General features: G+C 45.1%; 2 pseudogenes; one reads left to right on the top strand and one right to left on the bottom strand.

Annotated features, from left to right (window-relative positions):
• Positions 1–239, bottom strand: part of LOC139025967 (dual specificity testis-specific protein kinase 2-like) — a 65,578-nt pseudogene extending 65,339 nt beyond the window's left edge.
• A 19-nt stretch (positions 240–258) lies between these two features.
• LOC139025966 (octapeptide-repeat protein T2-like) lies at positions 259–7,739 on the top strand (annotated as a pseudogene).
• The last annotated feature ends 1,287 nt before the right edge of the window (positions 7,740–9,026 follow it).

Here is a 9,026-nt window from a genome sequence, read left to right as displayed (position 1 = left end):
AGCCCAAAAGAAGTTAAACCTGTATTCTGAATCTTCACACCAGGCACTAACCCTGTAGTCTGGAATCTTCTACACAGCACTAACCTGTGCGTCTGCGAATCTTCTCCACAGTCACTAACCTGTAGTCTGGATCTTCTCACAGACGAACCTGTAGTCTGGAACCTCTATCTCACAGTACAACCTGAGCTCTGGCGAATCTTCTCCACAAGGACACTACCTGGTAGTCTGGATTCTTTCATCCACAGCACTCTAACCTGTATGTCGGACTCTTCTCACGAGACTAACCTCGATAGTCTGGATATCTTCTCACAGTACTAACCTGTAGTCCTGGATCTCTTCTCACAACTAACCTGTAGTTCTGGAATCTTCTCCACAGCACGAACCTGTATCTGAATTCTTCTCACCAGCACGAAACCTGTAGTCTGAATCTTCTCACAGCACAACCCTGTACAGTCTTGGGAATCTCTCTCAACAGCCTAACCTGGTTAGTCTGGGAACTTCTCACAGCACAACCCTGTAGCGGCTCTTCTCACAGCAGCAAACTTCTTGTCTCCCAGGTACTAAAGCCTGTAGTCTGAATCCTCTCACAGTAACTACCTGTAGTCTGGATCTTCTCAACAGGCACTAACCCTGTGGTCTGGAACTTCTCACAGCAAAACATGTTATCTTGAATCTTCTCACAGCACTAACACTGTAGTCTGGAAATCTTCTCCACAGCACCTAACCTTTAGTCTGGAAATCTTCTCACAGCACGAACCTGTAGTCCTGAATCTTCTCACAGCACTAACCTGTAGTCTGGAACTCTTCTCACAGCACAACCTGGTAGTCTTGGATATCTTCTCACAGCCAGCTAGACTTGTAGTCTGGAATTCTCTCACAGCACTAACCTGCTAGTCTGATTCTCTCACCAGCACTAACCTGTAGTCTGGAATCTGCTACAGCATAACCTGTAGTCTGGAATCTTCTCACAGCATTAAACCTGTAGCTGGAATCATTCTCACAGCACTAACCTGTAGTCTGGAATCTTCTCACAGCATTGAACCTGTTAGTCTGGAATGCTTCTTCACAGGGCACTAACCTGTAGTCTGGACACTTCTCACAGCCACTTAACCATAGTAGTCTTGTGGAATTCTCACAGGCACTAACCTGTAGTCTGGCACATTCCTCACTAGTACGTAAACCTGTAGTCTGAAAATCTTTCTCACCAGCACTAAACCAGTAGTTGGAAATACTGTTCTCTGCCCAGAACTCAATAGTCTCCCACGTACTGCCAGTGAACACACACTTCTCAGCGCTATAGAAGGCGCCGGCCGGAAGCGCCCACCCAACCAACAGTGTTCGGCACTATCCAATGACCACAAGGCCTGCTTCAGCAGAAGTGCTTTTAAGGGAGCGTTTGACCTGTGTATGGACGGAGTGGGATACGTATACCCAGCAAAGACCCAGAACGGATGCAGGCAATGAGGGCAGTGATCGCTTGAGACCTGATTGGAAAAACAGGGGTGTTCAGAAGGTGTATTTGGAGAGGGCAAGTTTGGCAGGATAATATCTATGAGTGCTTGCCCATGTTTACTGATTGAGAGTTGTGACCTGGGTGGGTTTCCTTTGAATGAATTTCTTGAGATTGAGGGCATCTAGACATTAGATTTGTAGGACGGCCTGAGGGTGCTTAAGCAATAACCCGAGTATTAGGTCACCTAACCTCAGATACGAACTCTTAGAATAGATGGGGGGGAGGCAATCCAATTCACATATGTGTTCCAGGGCACAGCTGGGAGCTTGAGGCAGGGGGTGGAGGGGGGGTTCTATAACAGCTGGGCCAAACAGTGATAGGAGACTTTATTTCTGGAGAGAATTTCATTTTTAAAATGTAGAAAGCTGACTTGGTTTGGGCATGAACCTGGAAAGTATGACAGAACTCTGCAGGGCTATCTCTGCAGTAGATTTGCAATCCTCCCCCTTTTGGCAGTTCCGTTCTGTGTCGTAATCATCATCAATTGGAATTAAGAAAAAGGCATCTACACAGTCCCTACATAACCTCACTAGGGTACTTTGGGACTGCGGTAGCGATTCCCACCTGGCCAACATCCAGTGAAATTGCAAGAGCGCCCCAAATTCAAAAAAAACAGAAAATAATCATAAATTTCGATTGAAGCACTACAGTTGTTATACATCCGGTTTAAAATAGATTAACTATCTTGTTAATCCAACCACCGGTGTCAGATTTCAAAAAAGGGCTTCTACGGTGAAAAGCATACCATGCGATTATCTTGAGGAACAGCGTCCTCGAGTGAGAGCCGACATGAAAAATTCATCGTACAATAGCTAGTAGGCCCGCCAAAGTAAGGAGGGAGTTACACAAGTCAGAAAAGTGAAATATAATGAGACAACATACTTTGATGATCTTTCATATGGGTTGGCACTCACGAAGCACTCCCCATTTACTCAATAAATGTTACGTTTTGTTCGATAAAGTTTCCATGTTTATATGCCAATAAACCTGCAGTTTTCGTGTCCACGCGCATTTTGTTCAGTAATCCACAGGCTCAAACGGCAGTCACAACAGGCAGACGAAAAAGCCAAATAGTATCCGTAAAGTTCGTAGAAGGAACATGTCAAACGATGTTTATAAATCAATCCTCAGGTTCTTTAGCCTAAAATAATCCGATAATATATATACACAACCGGACAGAAAGGCACGCTTCTCGGTCTCGCGCAATGAAAATGCTCTGGCCCACTTGCAGTGTCCACTTCTCATTCAGAGTGCTCATTACTCCCTCATTTTCCGGAACACAAGCCTGAAACAATTTCGTAAAGACTGCTTTGACATCTTTAGTGGAAGCCCATAGGAAGTGCATTTGAGTCCATAAGTCATTTAAGTCATTTTAGCAGACGCTCTTATCCAGCAGCCAATAATATAAGTCAAGTCGATATTAATGCGCATTTCAATAGCAGCAAACTACAAAAGATAAATAAAAAAATCAACACTTCCTGGAAAATGTTATTGTCCTCAGGGTTTTCGCCTTGCCCATATGAGTCTTTATACTCAGACATGTATTTTAACAGTTTTTAGAAAACTTATTGAGTTAGCGGTGAATTCTATGGCCAAAGTCACTTGCAAGCCCGAAGCCGGGCGCAATATGACAACAGCCACTTCAAGTGCAGGGCGCGAAATTCAAAATATATTTTTTAGAAATATTTAACTTTCACACATTAACAAGTCCAATACAGCATATGAAAGATAAACATCTTGTGAATCCAGCCAACATGTCCGATTTTTTAAATGTTTTACAGCGAAAACACCACGTATATTTATGTTAGCTCACCACCAAATACAAAAAAGGACAGACATATTTCATAGCACAGGTAGAATGCACAAAACCAACCTAACAAACCAGAACCAACCAAACTAACCAAGAAACAACTTCATCAGATGACAGTCTTATAACATGTTATTCAATAAATCTATGTTTTTTTAGACAAATTTGCATATTTGAGCTATAAATCAGTTTTACATTGCAGTTACCATCACAGCTACCGTCAGAAATAGCACCGAAGCAGCCAGAGTAATTACAGACACCAACGTCAAATACCTAAATACTCATCATAAAACATTTCTGAAAAATACGTGGTGTACAGCAAATGAAAGACAGGCATCTTGTGATTCCAGCCAATATTTCCGATTTCTTAAATGTTTTACAGCGAAAACACAATATAGCATTATATTAGCTTACCACAATAGCCAGAAACACAAGCCATTTACCAGCTGCAAAAGTTAGCGATCGTAACAAACCAGCAAAGATATATAATTTTTCACTAACCTTGATAAGCTTCATCAGATGACAGTCCTATAACATCAGGTTATACATACACTTATGTTTTATGTTTTCGAAAATGTGCATATTAAGAGCTGAAATCAGTGGTTATACATTGTGCTAACGTAGCATCTTTTTCCCACAACGTCCGGATTTTTTTCTGACACTCACATATTCTGACCAAATAACTATTCATAAACATTACTAAAAAATACATGTTGTATAGGAAATGATAGATACACTAGTTCTTAATGCAATCGCCGTGTTAGAATTCTAAAAATAACTTCATTACGACATGCAGTTTACGTTATTGCGAGAGCGTGCCCAAAATCTGGGCGCAAACTACTAGTTCACATGTTCGACAGATATATGAAATAGCATCATAAAATGGGTCCTACTTTTGATGATCTTCCATCAGAATGTTGTACAAGGGGTCCTTTGTCCAGAACATTCGTTGTTTGGATTTAGAATGTCCTCTTCTCCAGTCAATTAGCACGGAAAGCTAGCAAAGTGGCGCGAAGCTCTCCTTCCTGAACATACGCAGACAAAGCAACACGCCTAACGTCCTGAAAAAATTTCAATAATCTAATAAAACTATATTGAAAAAACATACTTTACGATGATATTGTCACATGTATCAAATAAAATCAAAGCCGGAGATATTAGTCGTCTATAACGACAGCTTTACAGAAGGCAATACCAGGTCACTTCTCGCGCGTTCCAGAAAACAAGAAATTGGGGTCACGTCATGCCAAGAGCTTTTATTCAACCTCATATCATGTTATACACTCCATTTCTTTCCTCACTGCCTGTTGACATCTAGTGGAAGGCGTATGAGGTGCATGTATACTAATAAATATCAAGCACATTTATAGGCAGGCCCTAGAACAGAGCATCGATTTCAGATTTTCCACTTCTTGTCAGGAAGTTTGCTGCAAAATGAGTTCTGTTTTACTCACAGATATAATTCAAACGGTTTTAGAAACTAGAGAGTGTTTTCTATCCAATAGTAATAATAATATGCATATTGTACGAGCAAGAATTGAGTACGAGGCCGTTTGAAATGGGCACCTTTTATCCAGGCTACTCAACACTGCCCCTGCAGCCCAAAGAGGTTAATGCTGTGAGAAGATTCCAGACTACAGGTTAGTACTGTGAGAAGATTCCTCCAGATTACAGGAGTACTATATGACTGTCTCCCCATACTCCCCTCAGGAATGCACATATAGCCAACAGTCTAGATGAGTTAGTTAAATGCGTTGTACATTCTGTTCTGTTTTTCTCTCCTGAAAAATCGATGTTAATGTATCATTTTCCTCTCCTCCAGGCTGATCACCAGCCTCTGGCCGTGGTGGGCTCCCCCTACTGGATGGCCCCGGAGGGGCTGAGATGAGAGCTCTATGATGAAAAGATACTAACAGTACTCTACTGTTTCCTGGCTGCTATCTCACTGGTCCGAGTGCGTAATAAGAGGAAGCAAACACAGTAATGCAATACAATAGTACTATGCTATAATGCAATCTGGAAGGACAACTGTTCCATGTTCCTGCTGTGTTATTCTGGTTGTATCTAGTGGGTCTAGCTAATATGTATGCTGCTAGCAAATTACCTGAATCTTTCAAGGTGTATTATTGTGAATATGTCAAGTGAGATGTTATTGATCAGATGTGATTGGCTGACTCTGACCCCTAGGTGGATGTGTTTGACTATGGAATGATCCTGTGAGAGATCATCACCCAGATAGAGGCAGATCCGGAGTTCCTACCTACCTGAGGTACACACACGCACAACGCACACACACACACACACACCACACACGCCACACACACACAACACCACACCACACACACACACACACACACACACACCACACACACACACACACACCACACACCACACACACACACACACACACACCACACACACACAGACACACACACAACCCCAGTTATTGACAGGCACACAGTTATCCAATGTTTTTTCTTTTTACACAATCACACAAGACAGACAGACAGACAGACAAGACAGACAGACAGACAGACAGACAGACAGACAGACAGACAGACAGGACAGACAGACAGACAGACAGACAGACAAGACAGACAGACAGACAGACAGACAGACAGACAGACAGACAGACAGACAGACAGACAGACAAATACCCAAACCAAGTGTATGACAGGCACACAGTTAACCAATGTTTTTCCGTTTACACGATCACAAACCCTAAACAAGGCTTTAATACTATCACACAACAAACGGACAGTGTGTATGAACAAACCCTTAACCCAACCCTTTCACCACCACTGCACAACCCCAGTAGGTCTACTGTCAAATAGCACCATAGAACTATTTTCTTCCACTTTGACCCAGAAAAGAAGTACCCTCCTTCCCTTATTGAACATAATCACATGTAACTGCTGTGGAGGAACTTGAGTTTTGAGTCAATGCAGTACATTGTAGAGGTTCCATTCTTGTTTTAAAGTTTAATGAGTAGAACTCTATCACAGTGTGTCCCTCCATTGAGTAAATACTGTGTAGAAAATACAACATGTATATTATTTTAACCTAGTCAGACAAACTGATTGACAGCTAGTCGGCTACATTAAAGATGATGATGATGGTGTTCTGCGCGTGCAGGACTTTGGGCTAAGCGTTGGCTGCCTTTGAGAACCTGGTCGGTGACTATCGGACACCATTCCTCAACCTTGCAGTTCTCTGCTCTAATTTAAGATACAAAACAGACAGACTGAGAACAGACAGACATAATTGCATGCATCCATGACTCTGTGTACATACTTACTGTAAATGCATAAGATTGACAACCTAAAAATCCCTGACCTTCACCCTTCCCCAGCAGCCTGAAGCCTGCGCCTCTCCCCCCTCAGGGGAAACCTCTTACTCTGCGGGCCCCCCGACGCTGCCAGTCCCTCCCCTGCACCCCCGAGCTGGGGCGACCCCTCGCCCCCTCCTCCGTGGACCGCCGACCTGCAAGAGCTTGGGGAAAGGATGAGGAGAAGGGAGGGATAGTGGAGGATGAAAGGAGGAAGGAGAAAGGGAGGATGGTAGAGGATGAAAGAAGAAGGAGTAAAGGTGGGATGGTGGAGATGAAAGGAGGAAGGATAAAGGCGGATGGTGGAGGATGAAAGAAGGAGGGAGAAGGGAGGGATGGTGGAGGATGAAAAGAGGAAGGAGAAGGGAGGGATGTGGAGGTTGAAAGGAAGAAGGGATGGTGGGGATGGTGGAGGATGAAAGGATGAAATAAAGGGAGGGATGGTGGAGGATGAAAGGAGGAAGGAGAAGGAGGGATGGTGGAGGATGAAAGGAGGAAGGATAAAGGAGGGATGGTGGAGGATGAAAGGAGGAAGGAGAAGGGAGGGATGGTGGAGAAGGTAGCATGGGAGGATGAAAGGAGGAAGGAGAAGGGAGGGATGGTGGAGGATGAAAGGAGGAAGGAGAAGGGAGGGATGGTGGGGTTGACAGGAAGAAGGATAAAGGAGGGATGGTGGAGGATGAAAGGAGGAAGGAGAAGGGAGGGATGGTGGAGGATAAAGGAGAGGAAGGATAAAGGAGGGATGGTGAAGGATGAAAGGAGCAAGGAGAAGGGAGGGATGGTGGAGGATGAAAGGAGGAAGGAGAAGGAGGGATGTGGGAGGTTGACAGGAAGAAGGATAAAGGAGGGATGGTGGAGGATGAAAGGAGGAAGGAGAAGGGAGGATGGTGGAGGATGAAAGAGGGAAGCAAAAGGGAGGGATGGTGGAGGATGAAAGGAGGAAGGAGAAGGGAGGGATGGTGGAGGATGAAAGGAGGAAGGAGAAGGGAGGGATGGTGGAGTTGACAGGAAGAAGGATAAAGGAGGGATGGTGGAGGATGAAAGGAGGAAGGAGAAGGGAGGGATGGTGGAGGATGAAAGGAGAAGGATAAAGGAGGATGTGACGGATGAAAGGAGCAAGGAGAAGGGAGGGATGTGGAGGATGAAAGGATGAAGGAAGAAGGGTGGAATGGTGGAGGATGAAAGGAGGAAGGAGAAGGGAGGGATGTGGAGGATGAAATGCGGAAGGATAAGGGCAGGGATGGTGGAGGATGAAAGAGGGAAGCAAAAGGAGGGATGGTGGAGGATGAAAGGAGGAAGGAGAAGGGAGGATGGTGGAGGATGAAATGAGGAAGAGAGGGAAGGGATGGTGGAGGGATGAAAGAGGGAGGCAGAAGGGAGGGATGGTGGAGGATGAAAGGAGGAAGGAAGAAAGTGAGGGATGGTGGAGGATGAAAAGAGGGAAGGATAAAGGAGCGGATATGGTTGCCGAGGATGAAAGGAGGAAGGAGAAGGGAGGGATGGTGGAGGATGAAAGAGAAGGGAGGGATGGTGGAGGATGAAAAGAGGAAGGAGAAAGGAGGGATGGTGGAGGATGAAAGGAGGAAGGATAAAGGAGGGATGGTGGAGGACGTGTCAGATGATTCAGGGCTGCTTCTGGACCTGAACATGGTGTCTCTGGAAGAGGAAGAGGAGGAAGCTTTTTCTCTGGGGGAGCCTATGGACTGAAGCATGTCTCCTGACACACTAGAGGGCGCTGTCCCTACACAAGGGAGACTTCTCCTACACCCAGCCTCATTCTCTTCCTCCTTGTTTCTGCAGCTTAACGGCTGGGGCTATCCAGCCTCCAACTCCCCTCCCCCTCCCTCCCTCATCTCCCCCATCTGGACAACAACAACGGCTCGGCGACGTTGGTCGTCGGACATCCGATTGGCTGGAGGGATAGCGGCTACCGCACTGCAATCCTGGGCCCCCCTGCTGGCCCCGCCCCTGTGCAAGATGAGTTAATTTCCTGTCCGGGCTGCTGTCTTATTGGTTTGAGCTTTCCTTCTGTGTGCCTGAAGCAGGCGAATGGTCTCGCTCCTCTGACCGCGCCTTGTGTGCCTTGGCTGCCCCTACCGGAGGGACAGAATTATGTAGGGCTCCCCCTAGTGGGCTGACTGACAAAGTGTGTGTGTGCGTGTGTGTGTGTGCGTGCRCGTGTGTGTGTGAATTCATTATTTTCTTCAATTTATTCATTTGAGATCTTATATATTGGTTGTTGACCTGGAGCCATTTGATAACTGCAGTGTGTCGCTTGTTTGTTCACTCACTTTCTACACTCTGAATCTTTCTATTTGATTCCTAACTGGTCTGGGTGGTGCTTGAGATTTGTATTGAATTCAAACAGATGCTTCTTC

The sequence above is a fragment of the Salvelinus sp. IW2-2015 genome, unplaced genomic scaffold (assembly GCF_002910315.2).
Source record: "Salvelinus sp. IW2-2015 unplaced genomic scaffold, ASM291031v2 Un_scaffold3654, whole genome shotgun sequence".
Lineage (NCBI taxonomy): Eukaryota > Metazoa > Chordata > Actinopteri > Salmoniformes > Salmonidae > Salvelinus > Salvelinus sp. IW2-2015.
The sequence above is the reverse complement of the archived record's forward strand: the minus strand, read 5'-3'. Positions and strand labels throughout refer to the sequence as shown.